The 20,235-nt window shown below is 33.4% G+C and overlaps 1 protein-coding gene and 1 long non-coding RNA gene across 2 annotated transcripts in view; one reads left to right on the top strand and one right to left on the bottom strand.

Moving 5' to 3' along the window:
- The window catches only part of LOC127861225 (uncharacterized), a 323,777-nt gene that overhangs the window by 43,645 nt on the left and 259,897 nt on the right, over nucleotides 1-20,235 (top strand). The gene's annotated exons all lie outside the window — the stretch shown is intronic.
- LOC127861235 (uncharacterized) lies at nucleotides 13,254-15,321 on the bottom strand. Its single transcript, XR_008040141.1, has 3 exons — nucleotides 15,164-15,321; nucleotides 14,556-14,657; nucleotides 13,254-13,313 (listed from the first exon to the last, which is right to left on the bottom strand). It is a non-coding gene; the product is annotated as an uncharacterized LOC127861235 (long non-coding RNA).

Below are 20,235 nucleotides of genomic sequence, written 5' to 3'. Positions count from 1 at the left end.
TAATATGTGTTGGTTTTGTTCCAGTTTAAGAATCTTCAATTTTATCATTAACTGTTTAATAATAAAAAAAAAATATAATAATAGTTATAGTAATTATTATATTATTATTATTGTTATTATTATTATTATTAATTTTATAATAATAATTTTTATTATTTTTATTACTATTATATATTTAAATGTATTATTTCATTTCCGTGTGATAGAATTCGCATTCAAGTATTATATGAAACGCGTCAACTTTTGTATTATAAATCAAACAAGGTTTAACTGAAATCTTAGTTGAACATTAAACTTTGCACATCCAAGGAAAGTTTCTAATACTCCATATCCATATTTCTTGTAACAAAGGACTCGCCGTCATTAATGTTAAGTAACAAACTTACGTAATGAATAAAACATGTTAGCGAATAAAAGTCTCAAAGGTATCGTCTTTTTTTTCTTTCTATCGAATATTCTTTTTCAGATGAGAGCCCTCGGATACTAGCTAATCTTGAAGGTATGGTTCAAACTACCACGTTTTTATGGAACCAAGACGGCGAGCAGAACGCTTAATAGAACTACGTGCCAAACTAGCGAGGTTATGAAGCAAAATCGGTCCAACGCACAGGACACCATTTTCCAGGTAACAGTAGGTAAATGATGTATCGTTCCGTTTCCATTGGACCGACGTTTACCCATTCTTCCACTGTCGTCGATCGTGTCAATCGCCGCGGTAATGATTTCGCCTTCATTCCTATTTACTTGTATTTCATTATCGGCAGGATTCTGATGAATTTGATTACGTTTTTGCATGTACATTGCCATTACAAACAACTGGACGCATGAACATACAGGTGTGTGGTCGCTTTTCTGAAAGCAGTACAGCGACAAAACTGTAGCAATGGTTGACAGGCCGCATCCGATTAGTTGAAGACAAATGTAGACACCTCGTCCGAAGATTCTGGGAGGGACCCATTGACAAGCGTCATGAACACGGACAGTGTTACGAATATTGAAAAGCAGAATGTTATCCGCTCTCCGCCATCCGACGGCAAAATAAAACAAAACGTGTCAAGAAACGCAATACATATTATAGGAAGCATTATGTACATTCCGAAGAACAGTGATTTGCGCTGTAATTCGAGGGTATAGTATATGTGATCCCATGTGTACATGCCCAGTTTGTTTTTACTTTTACGCCTTTAATCGTCCATTCGCCGTTTTCAAAATACATGTACTCACCGTTGTTTTTTTTCCGTTAAAACACCTCTTACAACGAGTTTTGAACTCGGGTTAGTCCATGACAAAAATCGAATACACACGGCTGTTCGTCGAACGGGAATTGTTCAATAAATATTTGACAAGGAACAGTGTTCCTTCCGTACGGCCACATGATTACACTGACATCAGATGAAATTACCGCATGCCCATCTTCGTCTATAAAGTCAGTAATTTTGTCCAGCGTTGTTCTTAAAACTATATCCGGAGTCCAGATGTCCTTGACCTTTACATTTATTGAAGTTATATTGGAATTCTCCACAGATTCCCATACCAGAAAACTGTCTGTCCAATTTACTTCTAAATATGCCGTTATGGTGAAAGTTTGTCGAAACTCGTTAATTTCATCGATCGACATAAGTTAGAGCTCGATGCCGACGTGAAACGGGTCCGATGACGTCATACTACGTGGAATAATGTTGGTGTTATATTGCTGGAACAGTCGCTTGTGCAAATCATATTCCGTGTGTGTGCCATCATCTAACTGAACGCCTAGGCTATCAATAGACCAGACAACCAAGAGGTAAGAAAAATGCAACCACAACCGCATTCTGTATTCTTGAGTAATATGTCCGCTTTCTTTCGAACCAATTTATAGTATAGCGAATACTTATTACTTTGAAAATAGAATTGCAAACAAAGCGTCGGTTTCTCAATACCTGTTAGCTTATAGTTAAAATCCGGTCTTGTTATGCCCCCCCCCCTCCTTCGATGATTATAATTATAATCTTCACACATTACACAAATTGAATTTAGGTAAATTGAAAATATCATTAAACATGTAATATTTTGTGTAAGCATGTACTGTCCACAAAAAATACATCAAACTACAACACGCAATGAGGCATATGTTCAGTTACCAAATCGCGTTAGTCTATGCATAGCCTAAGCGCATGATATCCAACTTGAATTGAATCCCCACAGTCGCTATCGATGATAACATGAAGCGTTGTATTGGATTGGAATCGAATTGAAAAGGGAGTAAACTGCGTTGTTTTTTTTAATTTGTGGAATATAAATCAGCAACATATCCTTAAAAAACCGGTATGTGCTTGCGTTTGACAACTTAACGTAGAGACTGTCAATGAAGGTGCTTAAAAGATATGGTTTATATTTTCGTATTTTATTGTTAGTAATAAGGAAGTCCGTTTTTTCGCGCACACCAGTATAGTAATTCAAGTAGTTATTTTACCTTTTCATGGAAATGTAAAAAAATCATCTCGGCATTAGGCTTTTTCCGGGCTTGTATCATAAATAATAAGTTATATTTAAAATTTGGAAGGTCTAATTGTTCAAAATAAAATAATTTTCGGCTAAGTGTTGGTCAATGCGGCAATACCAACGGTTTGGAGTTCCAGTGCGATGGTTTAAACCGTGCATTGCAAGCATCGGAACTACAAAAACATAGGATAAGTATATATTTCGTATGTTTAACATAAGAACTATTGTTTTTATTCTCCACTCCTATCCCGCCAAAGAATCGTACACATGCGTATACGTGACCTCACACACTTATCAAATTAAAATGACGTCTTCTTCAGTATCGAATTAAATACAATTTTCAGCATTTCATCTGTGTTTGAACTATTGCAAAAATTACGCATAATTTTCAAAAATGCCGACGGTGCTTGTGCATAAATGTTGCGTAATTTTCGATAGTTTTATTATATTTCAGGCATTACACAACCAACTCGTGCGCTATGAAACACCGGAACCCCAAAGTTGAGTTATATTCCATTTATTACATACCTGCTTATGATTAAAACACATAACAATTTATTGAAAACAACAATTGAGATTTGCAATCACATGTGAAGACGCGCATCAATACGTCGAATGACTTACAAAAGTAGTGAGCGTGTCTAAACAGGATTTTCCCAATGCCGCTCTGAACGTTACGGAAATTAACGATGCTTTAAAAATATATAAGAAGTCCGCTTTCTTAAACGTTATTTACGGAAACAAATTTCATTCAGTAAAGTACGGAGTTTCTATCTAGTTCCTCGTATTTTATAGCGGAATTTTTTGTTAGAATATTGATAGATATAAAATAAAATTTATTATTCTATAAAATTAAAGATGCACACGCACACGCAAAACTGAATGAAGATTGCTAGAAAGAACTAAACCAACAGAGCTAGAACTATATAATCAGGTTTTAACAAACGGGTGAACTATTTTATTATAATAGTGATAATGTGTATATACATGTATGTTTCACTTAAAAGCTGGTTTATTGTTCGGTTATAATAGTCATTTTTCGATTGGTAGGAATATTCGAGTATGCCGGAAGTTGACATTGCAGAGCACGAACAGGTTCGGATTTATGGTGGAGTTAACGTAACATGAGAATAAAACCGAAAGAAAGACAAGCAGAAGTAAAATGCTAAGATTAAAAAACTTTACAGATATTTTGAAATTCCCACGTCTGATCTAATTTATATGTCATAGTTATGGAATATTCCATGACGATTGTCTTTGGTAAAACCTAGTTCAGTTATTACCTAATAATCCGACTTACGGCAAAAGTATTGACTCTTCGATATTAAACTAGACTGCATTAAACATTAACACAAAGCACTAAAGTAAACTTAGGAATACATTTCCAAAGAATGCAAAACCGGAATACGTCTTTTTTTTCAAGAACCTAAACAATATTTCGTGCTAATAATGTTTATGTTCCAATTGGCATCATGTGATGACCAAAATTCTATATTTATAAACATACAATTTGTGTTATATATTGCTTATATATGGCTACAAGAATAAGTTTTTATGTGCATAACACAGCTTACCAATATCCCAGGCGTTGTCTTTGACGCATGTGGGTCACAAACGGTGTAGCATGGCAGGCACGTGGTATGGCATCCATGTGATGAGAAAGGTGATGAGAATGATGCTGAGAACGCTGGCCACTTTGTGATTATGTTTCTGTTTTCAGCGATATGTGGGCGGCACTTGTCCAAAAAAATAACATGCTCATCCAGGTTGATTTATTACTTTGACTACTAGTCATTGTGTTAGTTATGGCAGCGGCTCACGTTCCATTGATTTCGCCATCAACATCTCCAAATGACATAGAACGTGTCCAAATTAAATGAATATGAACGTATTCATACCTCCCTGTCATACGTAATACTTTGTTTTCAAGACGCTAATTGCAACAGTGGCATTCATTTGATTGCAGGATAGCTGTTTCTTTCGTAGTGCAGTCATATAATATATGCACATGTACACAACTATCATCTACGCCATTCTTAATAAAATGCGACCAGCGATGTGCATATTGTAAGGATAGATTATAAAGCAGAAACTGGACATAACAGTATGTTGCTGGAACTGTCCTTTTTCTTCGATAAATGGCCAGAAATGATCCATGGCGCCCAACTAAAACAATCCAGGGCAATAGCTATCATAATGAGAATTTTCTTTAGTGATTGCCTTGTCCTATATACCAAGGGTCTTGAGACAAGTAAGTATTTATCGCGATTAATGACGAGAAGGTGAGCTGCTGCGTTGGTCCAAGTGTAATCAAGAAAAAACCAAAAAACACACACCACAGCTCCAAACGCCAAGTTACCAATCGGCACGTACACGCTGTACACAAGGCCAATTCACCGTTTCAGCAACAGCATGACTTACAAGAAAATAGTTCCTCCTAATGTGTAGACTTCGATGCTAATTTAAAGCAATGATGAACAGACAAACAAATGTAACGACGACCAATGACATTACAAAAAAACGATTTAATCAGTTTTGCAGTAGAGTCCAAAGTTTCAGTCGACAAACGTGTGGTATTTACGAGGCTGTCTGACATGTTTGTCAACATTAACGGGTTTTATGTGCAACGGAGAGCGTGCATTTGGCACATCCTCACGTAAGCGCTTTGTTATTAAAAATTTTGTATTCATGTCTTTGTAAAAGTTATTACTCTATATATTGGATATCCAGAGGGAGGAAATTATTAAAAGTTGATACAGTCACTCTTTTATTACATATTTCGGCCACAGGCCTTCTTCAGTAAACGAGTATAAAGAAAATGTTCTGTATAATCGTTTACTGAAGAATGACTGTGGCCGAAATATTTAATAAAAAAGTGACTGAATCAAGTTTAAAAAGTCATTAGTTTGAAAGCTTTACTGACGTTTAAGTGCGTTACAGGCATCCAATTTCGATTGTATTATGAATGACGATGCCTTAGTAATTTAGATAATAAAAATGCTGATGTTTTGTTTTAAGTTGCATGTTTTACCGGAGAATGTTACCCCCAGGGCTTTTATACAAAAGCAATGTCATTAACATGAGCAATAATCAATCAGACATCAATAACTCGCCTAAAACACTTACGGCGGCTATATTTATTATAAATGTCTGCAAGTTTAACAGGACCGTACGCATACATTTAAACAAAAATCAACCGGGACTTTAGGGAAATAGGGAAACTCTGAACGTAACGCGTTAATAGCAAATAAAGTTCATCTTATTACATTATTATTATAAAAACAACCTCAATACAATTCTGTTCTTTATGAGATGCATTTAATAACGTCTACGTGAAATAACTCGTAATACAAACGGAATAAATTAGAAAAAAACGAAATAATAACATCTACTTGTAGGGACTCTTAATACAAACGGAATTTACATGGAATAAATTAGAAAAAAAAACGAAATCATAACGTCTACTTGTAAGTACTCTTAATAAAAACGGTATTTACATGGAATAAATTAGAAAAAAAAAGAAATAAAGAATATTAACAAAAACATTTGGTTTGGTTCTATTCACACATAATTGGTGCGCAGGGCCATCGTCGGACTTTTCAAAGTGGTCAGGCTCTAAGTCCCGAAGGCCTGCGAGCGCCGAAGATGCGAAGCTACTAGGGGGGTCCGGGGGCATGCTCTCCCTGAATTTTTTTGAAACATAAAGGCTAAATCGTGTCATCTGGGAGGCCAAAGTGCATGATATTACTAAGTTACACGGAAAATGCGATAAACTAGGGAAAATAGTTTGAAAATAGTTTGTTAATTTGCTAAGTTGCAGTGCTGTAACACCTTTAAAATTTTCCAAATACACAGCTGCGCCTTTCTCCTCGAGCAACGAACTCCTCTGCAATTTTAGTTAAGTCAAGAGCGTGCGTTCTTTGCTTATGAACGTGCAAAGTCATAAAGTTGTTGAGTCTAGTTTGGGACATAGTGCTTCTCAGATATGTCTTAATTCTCCGATGCGCAGAGAACGTCCTCTCGCCGTAGGAATAGTAAGGCCTTACATCATCTACCCTTTATTTCAAATTTAACAAGGAAGTTTGTGCAATCAATTGAAGGGGATTTTATTATCGTCATAACGCAGCTTATGACCACGCCATTAAGATTTTGTACAATTATTGGTCGGACAAAAGCAATTCAAACTAGTTTAAATATGTGTGTACATTCGCTTTAGCAAGTTTATCGATTTACATATCGCGATCAGTAAAACTTGACAAAGCGGACAGAAACACGGATGCGCACAATCACAGGCTTTAAACACTTATTGTTTAATTATCTGATTTTCTTTTTCTTAAATGTATTCAAACTAATATGAATGTCATTTTGTATTTAAACAAAGCATACCGAAAACGTTGCTAACTTGTGGATAAAGCAGTAGCTCACGAATAGTTAATGAAGTCATACTTTATTGAATCATCATATCAATCATATAAGCAACGCACTGAAACATACTTGTAAACATTAAGCTTTGAAAAATTAATTTCACCATACAAGTTTACTCATTAAATAAGCAAGCACGGTGTGGTGTTATTATTATAAGTAATGCTCAAAGTACGTTAAATTTATTAAAATATTGTGTATGATGTTCTCGCAAACATTTAATTGTTTTTGGTATTTTTATATTTGGCTTGTTAGAAATTTAGTAGTCTTGTTTGCCATAAATATCATTTTCCGCCTAAGGGATTACTTTGTCTCAAAATGTTTTCCTAAAAAATAACATACATATTTAACCCTAAATCAAACATAACTTAGATCACGTTTAACTAGTCGTAAACGAAATAGTCATTATATAGTAAGATGCGATTGTAATAGAGAATAAACGTGTTTGATTCTGATAAAAATACATTACCCATTGAACTTGTGACAAGGTTCTAAATATCACACTAACTGCAAGATATTTGGAAGAAGGCATGTTTTTTGAAGAGCTGCGTATTGCCGATGGCCATATCTGCATTTTGGTCAAATAGTTTCTTCGGAGCAATCTTAACTTATATGTTATTGTAAGTATAATTTTACACACGACATTTTGCTCTTGAACTTCAATAGTTTACTTTTAAAATATAACAAGGGCCATTTATGAAATTAATTTCGTGTGTTTGTGTTCTTTAAAAAACCGTTGTAGTTACGCAGACTGGAAGAATAACTTGATGCATAGCCACTAGACATTGGTTTGCATGTTTTACTTTCGATTCAAATTGTCGTCGATGAGTACAGATATGCGTTTATAAAATGTACACTTCTACATTTTTGTCCGAAAACATGTGCGTATATTGTTCATGTTATATCAAAACATGTCTGTGTATAGTGTATTAGTAAAGGAGGAATAAGATAATATATTATGTTCTTTCTCAGAGTTTCAAGTTCACATCATTAGTATGTACGCGTGCTAATATAATGACACGTCTTAATTGTCTAATGTGTTACAAAATGAAATATTGGTGCGTGCAAACAGCAATACATGTAGTCACATTGTTAATATATTATATATTAATGCGTCACCATATGAAGAGCATTTTTTAATATATTTTTATTTTCGATACATACAAATAATGAATACAATTTATAGGTAAGTCCTCATCAAAATTAATCAAAACAATAAATCATGCTGACGTGATCTTGTATTCAGTATGCCCTAATGGTATAATGCGTTTATCGCATTGTATTGTCAAATTACCTTTTTATTGATTTCACTAGACACTATATTGTGTCAATGTGACCGTATATGAACCCAATAAATCATTCGAATTGGTACAATTACCTATATTTTAAATGAAACCAAACTCATATAAAACACTATATCATGCCGATGCGTACAACTATTAAGCTTAACTGAGTAAGATATAATTCTCTGAAATATTATTACCGACAACTGATATATAACCAACATATAATTACATAGACTTATCATGAAATATATATATTGCCCAATTAACAACATATTTAGTGTAACTGACATTGTAATCCGTAATAAGATCTGAATATGTACATGTAGTCGGTTTGCTAATGATAGTGATTGTCTTATGAAATGCAACATGTTTATTTGTAAGGTAATCTTGTCAAATGTCACGCACTCATCTTATGTTTGAATAAGTCATAATGGTGTCATAATTTAGAGGCTGTAAGCTAAAGAGCTACTTTTGCCACTAGGACACTCAACATGACAATATTTTACAGACGCGTCGTTTGTTCTTGTATTCAGCCCGCAAACCTGTTTTAACAACTAATGGTTTCCATTTAGTATTCGAATGCGGCAATGCCAGGCATACTAATGCTATGTTTATATTCGATGTCTTCTAAAAATTAAAGAAGATCAGAGCAATTATTTATTTCCTGATATTGTTTCTGGAGTTTAATTGTTTGCTATAAACGTGAGGCATACCAATAATATAGAGTTTCGAGAGTTGAATTATTGTTTAAATTCATTGTCTTAAACAATGTTTTCACTGAATAACTTTTCAATATGGTTAACAGTTAGAATGTCAGAATTACTTATATATTTACATGTTAAATTAATACAATATAAACTGCCCTAATGTATGTACGTATGTTTCATAAACTGACATATTGACTTATTTACAGGTAACATCAGCATGGTATTTTGTCTGACTGATTCTTTATAAGGATAGTTTCACATAATATTTGGAGCTTTCAGGTCCGTACGTAATGTCGTCATGAAGACACGGCTATGACATGTACATTAAAAGTAAATGACACTCATGCTTGGATCAATGTAAATTGTAAAGTGACATATTAACTTTTTATAAGATCACAAAGGCATGATATAGTGTCTTATAGATTGTTTAGAAGAATGTTTTTTACAAAATATATTGTACACATCGTACCATGACAAAACAGTGTGCAGTAAAACACGTATAATACAATTGTCATGATGTATCGCCCAGTTGGATCAATATACTGACTGTATCACTTTTTATTTTCATCAATGAAGATCTGGTTTAATGACAGGTTGACCTAGCATAACATTACAGTCACGGTCAATACATACTTTTGGAAACAACAATGTTAAATTTGTTCAATCAATATTCAAAGTGTTCAATGTAATAATTGGCAGATTGCTCGAAACCATTTTGACATATGTTGAACCCGATTTTATAGCATATATTTACGTCGATTTATTCTAAATGGTAAATGTTTGCATTCGATTATTGAAATCAGTAGAAGAAACAGTAGTAGAAGTATCGGTGAAAGTAGTAGTATAAGTTAGAATAGTAGTAGTAGTTAGAGTAGCAGTTATTATAATTATGAGTAGTATAATTACAATAATTTGTCATTAGATCGATATTTGCTTACAATTTTCAATAACATATGCGATGTACCGATAAATGGCAATGACGTGTTTTCAAGATTTTCATCACAAATTTAATCCGGTTAATGAAACTGTATTCCCTTTAGGTACGCATCTATGTGTTAAGTTCGTAATCTATATCGCGTGCGTTCAACATATGCGTTTTAGCCAGCCCCGAACGTAAAGCCGATATTGATAACATGTATTTTATGATACTGTTAATTCCCGAAATGCACGATAGTAATATGTGGAAGATGGGCGTAGTTTCATAACTAAACAAACTTGCTTATGGCGCGTTTTTAATGTTTTATTTCTTATTTACTTCGCGAGATCACATTGTCGACTAGATCAACATGGTTTACTCTTAAGAAACTTGTACAGGCTGTGTGAATTTGTCATTAAATACTTAGCAGTATATTTATGCAAATGAAAGGTAATAAATAAGAAAACAATATACCAGTGGTAGAAGACGGTAAAATTGAAAGATGAAAGCTGGAATATAAGCCAATAAATCAGTGTGCATATTTTACTGTGTGATCATGTACTAAATACATGATGGCATTACGCGAATACAAAACATAACAATACCACTTATCGCGATCACAGCCTGTGTTCTTATAGTATTCACGTGTCATTAATATATATACCACGTATCGCGATCACAGTTTGTGTTCTTATAGTATTCACGTGTCATTAATATATATACCACGTATCGCGATCACAGCATGTGTTCTTATAGTATTCACGTGTCATTAATATATATACCACGTATCGCGATCACAGTTTGTGTTCTTATAGTATTCATGTGTCATTAATATATATACCACGTATCGCGATCACAGTTTGTGTTCTTATAGTATTCACGTGTCATTAATATATATATACCACGTATCGCGATCACAGGCTGTGTTCTTATAGTATTCACGTGTCATTAATATATATACCACGTATCGCGATCACAGTTTGTGTTCTTATAGTATTCAGGTGGCATTAGCTTTAAATTGGGTATATTTAGAAACAAAAGGGACATGCCATTACTCTAAATTTGCGTTTGAATACAATTTTCGACAGAATATTCATTCAGTGATTCTTATTTAAAGTGCTTATTTAAACATACTGCATACATTTAATCATACATTTTGCAAGAACTCTTAGCGTATTATATCACCTACACGGTAATCGGTCACTAGTTCGTATCCGTAGAGATTAGCGATCGCTATACTGCTCTCAAAACTATCAGGTTGGCAGTCTTTGAATTCAATCCTTAACTGTAGATTCTTGGAAACATGTTAAGTCATTTATCTTATGCATCGGCCATACATACTATGGGCGATAGACATGAGTATGTTAAAATCACCATACTAGTATATTTAATGCACCTGTTTATGCTAAGAACATGCTTGTTTTCCGTGGTTGTTTAATATTCTTCAACATTTTCAAGGGCAACCCTGGTATTAAGGTAGTCAGAATTGCATTTGTCATTTGTTTCACGTTCAATACCCTTATCCCTTTCTATATTGTAATAGCGAGCTTTGCCGTCAGCACAATCAATACTTATGCCCAGTACAGAGTAGTTGGCATTTTGTCCATCTCTGTCAACCAGGTCGTCATAGCTTTGCTCAGGTGCATTGTCAAACGTGTGATTGCCAGTATTAGAAGTCGATGTAGTCTTCGAACAAGGTAATACTTGTCTGAAAAACAACTTTATTATATAAGCAATTATTGAATTACAATCACAATCTTTATTTTATTGTGTATGATCTGACAGCGTGTTTACTTTATAGTTTTTTTTAGTAATACATGTAAATACAAAAACGCATTAACAAAATTTGAAATAGCAGAGTACGGATTATATGCAGCGAGTGTATCCGATTAGTATAATCATTGTTTGCATTGTTTATTTGTGATTCAAATGCACTTTTTCGTCCGTCGGTTGTTCTTTGTCTGCTCCAAGTTTGCAGGGCAATATTCCCCTGAATTCATTTTAATGCTCTCATATTTTGTTTAAAGACGATAAATGTACAAATCTACTCCAATACGCAGGAGATCATTTATATGAGCAACCATTGGTTCGTATGATTATTTGCCAATCAAATACTGATCCAAAACACTTAATTGTTTGACATGACATCTTATCAGATGGCCATTTTTGCATTTTATCATAACGCAACTCTGGTATCGGCCCGATAAAAAGGTTCACATTCATGTTTTATCTCAGGACACTACGAATTTAAAGCAGACAATGTTGCTTTCGCTCTCAGTTTTTTGTTAAGTTCTCCTTTTCAGTAGAAGTGGTTCCGATTCAATTAAACAATTAGGTTTGTATATGTATTATTTTTTGACACATACAGCAACGAAACAGTAAACAAACAACTCAAAACGCTTTTTACAAATGTTTTGAATGAATCGGCAAGTTTTCAGGACGTCGCATCAAAGAGCGTACACTATGTATTCAAGCTAAGGTGCGAATATATTTTACTTAAGTATCATTTTTAAAATGGTATAATGGTATGATAAACATATTAAACAGATTTGTAATATTGTTTTTTTTCTGAAGTTGCTTATATATTATGTATGGGCGAGGTTTTCTTTGATAATTATAGCAAATGTAGGGGATTTAAGTAAAAAACTATCAATTAATAATTTGTTTTATTTAATATCGTCGTAGCTCCTTAGCCTTATTGCAACTGTCTGATTGCAATGAGGTATATATATTTTGCTTTGCACATTACTGAAAACACTTTTTGTTTGTTTAAATATAATACCATTTTAGCAATTGATATGCACTTTAAATTGGCATATTAAACAAAGTATACAGTTAAATTTGGCCAGATAAGCATATATTCAATTCTTAAATATATGAGCTCTTGGTGATTTATTGGATTCGTTAAACGACTGCCTAAATGATAAAGCTTTGAATCATGTACCTATGTAAAACATACCTTTTCATTAGAACGATTATAGCAATTGTGGCCCCAACTATACAAATGACTGCAACTGAAATGCCGATTCCTATGCCCATGGCTTTGGATTCTGTGGATTCTGAAAATATAAATATTGAATTAAATGTAAAGCAACCCACCACAGGTTACAATAATGTATGTGCGGTTTAAAATGTAAGTAACTTATATTATTGAAAACAAAACATCGATAATAACCGCAGGTAACGACAGAAGGGCTTACTTTGTATATCATCATTACTGGTTGGTGACTGTATGAGTGTCGATTGATGACTTGTAGTACTGCTATGGATAGGGTTACTTGGAGAAGTTGAGGCTACATGATGTTCTTCTTGAAATACAACCGTAAAATTTATAATTTCTGGAAGACAATTAATAATATTGATAAATAAAGTGTGCTTTAATTTTAAAATGATATAGTCTTAAATTGTATATTTTGGGAAATTATTTTTTTTATAATTTACCTTCGGTAAGATTAATTGTCGTTTACAAGTTAAACGTTGGTGTTGTTGTTGCGGCTGGTGCTGAAATGGGCAGTTGTTGCCTTAATTTGAGGATTTGAATGAAAACTGACAGCATATACATTCATAACAGTACACGTTTAAAGGTAAACAATTAATGGATATGTTTCAAATCCATCTTCTCTGCCACTGTTATATACTGTCATAGGCTAATCCGTATATAACAATTGGTCATTTAAGACAACCCGAGTACTGCTCGTTTTCAAGAAAACGTAAACTGTTAAATGTAATAAAGTTCACACAGTGTAACACGTTTCTCAATTTGAACAATCAATGCGACGGAAACAAGGAGTGTTTTATGTAGATAATATTCGGCTTTACAAAATGTTTGTTTCAAGTACAACGAATTTTGCGATATGGTATCCATATTGTTCATCCGACCAGGACATGTTTATAATTAGTTAAGATATCGTAAGAATACATATTTAAAACACTCTCATAAAGATCGGATTAACGAACCATGTAAGTTTTAGACTGTTAACACTGATTCAGTATATCAATAAAAAGACATATGTCCCAAACCCCTGGCGGAACTGTTGTCCAATTAACCAAAAGCAATATTAAACAAAGCTTAAATATCAATAAATAAAATTCTTAATTATTTTTAATTTTTAAAAATTACACCTTTGTACAAAAATCGTAACTCATCTATAAGACTTTGAAGCAACAACAGTATGTCTAACATAAGGTTGTATTCAATTATCCTCAAGTGAATACATTCAACTATATTGCATGATATCATATATTGCATATATTTGTTTTTAAATCATTTCTCTACTCAACTATGGAGGAACATCTTATGTGTGTACAGTCCGTCCATCAAATCGTCTGTGCGTTTGTAAGTAAATCCGCTCTCACATTATGTGTGTATATAATATCATAAGAACAATTCAGATGTTTCATTGTCTGCATGCTGATAAGGCATTATGGAAACAAGAAGTTGCGTTTAGTATGTTAAAGGTCATGATCATGAGTATTTCGCTTCCAAAGTATATTCAACTTTTACAGCGTGTACAGCTAAGGTGAAGGGAAACCAATGTGTTTTGATTCAAATGCAAACATCAATGAAACTAAACATTTCATAAATAATCATAAGAGTTTCTGATCAAAAACATAAATTTAAACTGATAAATTATTTAAATAGTTTGATGTTCCAATTGTTCGTTACTTGTAAATAGTGTTGTATAGGACTTATTATGCAAAGTTGTGTGCACAATATGCCACTTAATTATAAGATATACGTACACGCTGTACAAAGACTGCTTCTATTCCCGCTTCCTTCGAAATAGATTTTTCCACTATTTGTCACGAATGAATATGTCCGTTCTCCAGGTCTTGTAATAAAATCTACACAGATATACAACATCAAAATAGTTTGTATGTATACGAATATAGATTGCATTTTGATAAATCTACATAAAATAAGTGCTAAAACCCTTCCCTTACGAACTGACTGCACCGGTGGACTTATTTAAATAAATACAGTTTCATTAGTATCTATTGTGTTATTGTTGTTGCAGGTTCTACGTGCATACTGGCGTATACACTTTTACGTTTAAGATTTGCATTACGATGTTTTTGTGCGTGTGCTAGTAATTGCTCTTTCCTCTTCTGTGCTTCTTATACGAATTCATTACTACATACACATTGACGTTGGAACACATTTAACCATAACGTGTATATAAACAAACCGTTGAAACATTAAGTAAATGTATTGTTCAACTACCAATGTTCATGTGCTGTTTTCTTTCAAAATTAACTTTTTGACGCTAGTTTGTCGTTTTGCGTTAGGCGTTTTGATTAGTGTATTATTTACGGACAATGAAATTAACATTTTCCAAGTTATTGTGTACCTCTATCGTTTGCCATCAGCACTGTGTGTGTTCGGATGACGCCTGTCCAATGAGGTTGATTCAACTCAATACTAAATTTTCCTTTAAATATGCTGTTTAGTGTCGCTGGCAAAGTTTTGTTGGACAAACATACTTCATTTGCTTTCACCCATGATGACGAGAACATGTTTATGCTGTAAGCGACCCACTGGCCGTCTAGAGAGAATATAAACATAACATAAACTTTATATTGTTTTCAAAATAATTTCTAAATTTGAATCAATGGACACAGAATGAGAAACACAATGATACCCGTCGACAAAAACACAAATATAACATCCAGCGGTTAATACAAATCCGAAAATCATAATTTTATCAGATCATTAAAAATCCGGATTTGTGTTCGAAATATGTTAAATATTCAATATGTATATGTTTAAAAAAAGACAATACGTTAAAACGGAAACATTGTGCACATAAATATAGAGAAAAAAAATATTGTTGTATGCTTACAGCAAAAGCGGCATATTTCCAAATATATATCGCCATACATTGAAATAATGCATATGTTCTCAGTTGATCCATATAATTCATAGTAATAATGATATGGCTATTATAGCTTTCAGAACACTTTATACAACGTTACGTCGGGAGTCAAAGCTGATTCTCGAAAGATCGCGCACTTAAAGGAAAATACACAACCAGTCAGTACCATTTGATACACTTCGCATTGGTAAAGCTTATCAAATTAACCTGTTAACGACCAATATAAACAAGTTGTTTCACATTCATTGATTCCTGTGCACCTAAAAATGTTTTTCAGCTTAAACTCATTCATATGATATCACCTACCCAATTATGTCATTGAGTATATACATTTAATTGGATTATACATACCAGTTAAAACGAGTACACATAATGGGGAAGGAGGGAATGGGGCTTTTTTATGACCTGAAAAATAGGCTTTATTTTCTGCTATGTCGGGTCGCAGCCTTAATTCCATGCTTCACATTTACCTACACATAAAGTTAATTTAGCTGTGCAAGTTTTAGCAAAGTTTAACATTAGTTTTTGGAATATGTATAATTTCGTTGAACTAAAATACAGAGGGCCATACATGTGCAAAAGCTGGTCGCATATTTGCGAATAACTTAACGTTAAGCTCATTTTGCTGTAAAAGCATTTTATTATCTAATTATGTATGGTAGTATCAATGGCATGTAATTTATATGGCATACTTTTAAAATACATGCTTTGTTTGCATATGCCAAACCTTAACGTCTGATGTGATATTCGATTGAATAAATGGCACACTAGCATTGCAAATATTGACGAGGGACACGAACAATACAACAATACAATATTTTCTTTCAGGAAATTCGTACCTGAGTTCTTAATACTGCAAAGAAGTCTATAACTTCCACCATCTCTACAAGTCTGCCATTTGAAAGGCAATGTCACAGAACGAAATATCAAACAATTTGAATTAGGATCATCTTCGCTCGTGTTAGAAACTGAAACAAAATCATAACATACAATTAACCTCCGCAAACCCGAAATACAAAATGCAACACAAGATAAAGGCGATGGTCAATTATGTAGTAGTATTATCAAGGGTCAAGAGAATCAGAATGGATCTAAAAAGCCCCATAAACACCAAAATCGACGAACATTTGTAACATATATCGTAAAATAACGTTAACACATAAAAAATCATTGTTTCTTATAGCAATAGCCAAAATGTCCATGGCAATTCCATTCACGAGCGAACGCGCGGACCAAAAAGAAAGCACAGGCAAGTGCGTTCCAAATTTAAAAAAGGTAAAGATTACAGATTTATTTCTCCTAAGGCAATGTATCCGTTCGAAAAGGATTCACATTTATTTTATTAAAACATATACAATTTTTGTATCGTTTCAGGCATTAGCTCAAAACATATAATAAACGTTTACTGTTTAATAAAAAAGTTATATAGCATGAATTATTCTAGATACCAGTTTGTAACTTATTTATAAAAGTATTTGACCCGTGTGTCGTTAAACAATAACAAATTAATAAATGTTTCGAAAATATTTGCTTTCTTCTTTTTTACGATTTCTGTATATATACAATGAAATCAAAAAATAAGAGCAATACAAATGCTATATGGAATGAGTGATGTATTGGACGTCATCATTGATGACGTTCATTCGAACGAATGATAAAGGGGGCTAAGTTTCATTAAGTTGGTGCATATAGTCGCGATTTGTGGCGCTTGAAAACTAGTCGGTTACTTTTGCTGAAATTTGACATGTATATGGACAAGAATGCGATCTACCTGTTGGCGTAGGCGTTATACCTGGGAAAAATCAAGTTTTCGAGTATTTTGCGTTTAAATATTTTTATGGGAAAGGGCACGCGCGCGTGACGTCATGAAAATCGCTTAGGCTAGCTTCCATCTTGCTACGAAACAAAGAAACTGACGTTACGCGTTATTAATTCAGTTAGGCGTTTAATCGATAAACAAAGGCGTAATAATTGTGTTTGAATATCAATCGGTAGTACACATGCATGTCTTTTGTGCACATTGTGGTTTTTTAATGAACATGACATAAATCTATGTGTTATTCAACGTATTGAGTGCGACGAGTTGAAGAAAGGTTTACACGGCTAGGCTTTCCGAGATTAATGTAAGTACACACTGGTATTAGAATGGTATTCTGTTTATCCGATAATATCTTGAATATAAATGATATTCAGACAATTACATTATTAGGGTTTTATAATTTATTATTTAATCAATAAATAAACGCAAGCAGCAAATCAATTAATTTCGTTTGTAGTGGAAACCGAAAGTAAACAAATCAACCGTCAAAATGGCTGACGACATAGCAACGTAGGAATTAACGCTCAGAAATTATTTACAAAATAAGATCATCAGAAATGATGTAAAGTGAACGCTAATTCGCTGTTTTGTAGATAAGTATACGATCTATTGAAAAACCATAACATTTGACATAAAAACACCCGCGGATATGAAAATCTTCAGTGTAACGAAATAGCAGACATCACACGGCGTCTCTGATTCTACGCTGTTTGCCAAGGCCGATAATGAATGGAAATGCACAAACTCAGTAACTGGCAAGCATATATGCATTAGTAGGTTGTTTCGTGATTATTTAGAAACGACTACATAATTCTTTTGGTTCAGCCAGTGCAACTAAACAGAAATAAGTATAAAAAGTTTCTACACCTGACAACAATGTGCCAACTTAATACAAGGTAAGTTGTTTACATTATTTAAAATATTGCAAGCTTACAGTATACAACAATAAACAGCCGGTACAATGTAATGTCATCATTTTAATTTTAATAAGCCCGTGGTTAATTACCCTTTTAAATCTTATGGATCAATGCATCTCTAACACCTTCAATTGACTTGTTCGTGAAAAATATACACCCTCAGTGCATGTTATCCCATACACCATCACTCACTTACTAAGGCTCGATTGATCATTCTCGGCTCGGGTACTACTTACCGGTACATGTACCCCGGGTACTCTTAATTTTACTTACATGTACCCCGGGTACGGTAAATAAACTTAAACATACCCGCAAATATTAGATTGTATCCGAGTTGTATATCCGCCAAAAATCCGATGTCGTTAAACATGCTACCGATTAACGTAAAACAATATTGTTTACCTTAAACAAACTTCTCTTTTAAAAAATCAGCATCAACATGCTTTTTAGTATGAGTGTTGAGAGGACGCCGTAGGAATAAGCAAGTAATCAAGAATACGTCTCTGTTTCTGCTTTTATTTCCTTCATGTATAATGACGATAAGGATTGACGACTAACATCGACGACAATGATCACAAGCATTTAAGACTAACACTGACAACAAGCATTGGCGACTAGATGTAACATTGACGATTCTCTACAATAAATGAAATTAACAGTATTATAAATGAATAATAAGATTATAGTACAACAGATATGCTTTTCAAAGTATAATATAATAGCATACACTCATTAGAATAAGATGTTTCTTAAATTACATTTTGAAACATTTTCAATAAATACAGAAATATCTTAAACAATATTTATTACACAGCATTAATTAATTGTTAAAACATAATATAAATATATGGTGTTCCCCATTTAACGGACCTTGGTAACCAAATAATGTTTCTTTTAAAAAATCTATGACGGTAAAAAGTGAACGTGCGATGTCGCGGAAAATATTATACTTGACGATGTCATACAATGACGCGACTTTAAACAATTTAAGATTTAAAATTAAATCACATTATTGATTTTAACAATGAGTTTTGATAATATAAATGCCATTTAACAGAAAATTGACAGAAATGTAAACATAATTAATTTTGACAAAATAGCCGACAACAACCGATTTAGTGTTAAAATTCCCGGGTACGTTTTAGTATATTTACCGTACCCAGGGTACGAGCCTTACTAACTGTATTATTATTATATCTCACCGACTACAAGGTACCTTTACCTTGTTGTGTTTATCAACCTGGAATTTATGTAAAATCCGGCTTTCTTTACTTTTATTTTTCATTCATTTGATTACGCAATTGTTGACGTATCTCGTGGAAAATTATTTGAATCTTTGGATTTTAATGGCGACAAGCTGGAAGTGTCAATTTATTTTAAAAACAAATCTAAGATTTTAAGTATTGTGTGTTTGTCATGCATAATTCAGTGTTTTCCAGAAAAATTAGAGTAGCCAGTTATATGGCCGGCAACTATGCAGTAAAACGAAAGCATTTATGACATTTACTTGATATATTTGGGAAAAGTAGCCGGCATGTTAATGTAAGAGTAAATGTAACCGGCAAAATCGCTGGCTGCCGGTATTTGAAGAGAACACTGATAATAGTAAACTAAATCTCTACGACAGGATTACAGCTTTGTAAAATTGTTTTTTGGGTGATAATGGTTAGTAATTCATACAAATGTTATTAAAAAATACTGTGCTTTAAAATTAATTTTGAGAATGGGATGGAAGAACAGAAAATGAAGAGCATACAGGGATGGAAATAAGTGGTTTCCTGTGAGCCCGGGGCAAGTAGATTTTGGCCTGG

Source organism: Dreissena polymorpha, chromosome 15 (genome assembly GCF_020536995.1).
Source record: "Dreissena polymorpha isolate Duluth1 chromosome 15, UMN_Dpol_1.0, whole genome shotgun sequence".
In the NCBI taxonomy this organism is placed as follows: domain Eukaryota; kingdom Metazoa; phylum Mollusca; class Bivalvia; order Myida; family Dreissenidae; genus Dreissena; species Dreissena polymorpha.
This window is presented reverse-complemented; position numbering and strand designations above follow the sequence as displayed.